Source organism: Primulina eburnea, unplaced genomic scaffold (genome assembly GCF_022965805.1).
Source record: "Primulina eburnea isolate SZY01 unplaced genomic scaffold, ASM2296580v1 ctg128_ERROPOS2300000, whole genome shotgun sequence".
Taxonomy (NCBI): Eukaryota; Viridiplantae; Streptophyta; class Magnoliopsida; order Lamiales; family Gesneriaceae; genus Primulina; species Primulina eburnea.
This window is the reverse complement of record NW_027330812.1, coordinates 780,605-780,914: the sequence shown is the minus strand read 5'-3', so window position 1 is coordinate 780,914 and position 310 is coordinate 780,605.

Here is a 310-nt window from a genome sequence, read left to right as displayed (position 1 = left end):
TAGTATAGCCGACATTGAGAGACAAAATTCGGGTAGGGTAGACTTTTGACGAGCAGTTGAAGAATTGGAGACAGAGGGACGAAGCTAAGGGCCAGAGACTGTACATAGTAATGGACGGCATAGTCAGATATATGGACCATCTATGGGTTCCTGATAGTGATTCATTTAGAGGAGATATCTTGATCGAGGCCGCAGCACCCCGTAATCCATCCATCCATCCATCCAGGGAGTACGAAGATGTATAAGGATCTGCAGACTCTTTATTGGTGGCCGGGCATGAAGCGGGATATTTTGAGATTCGTTTCCTAGT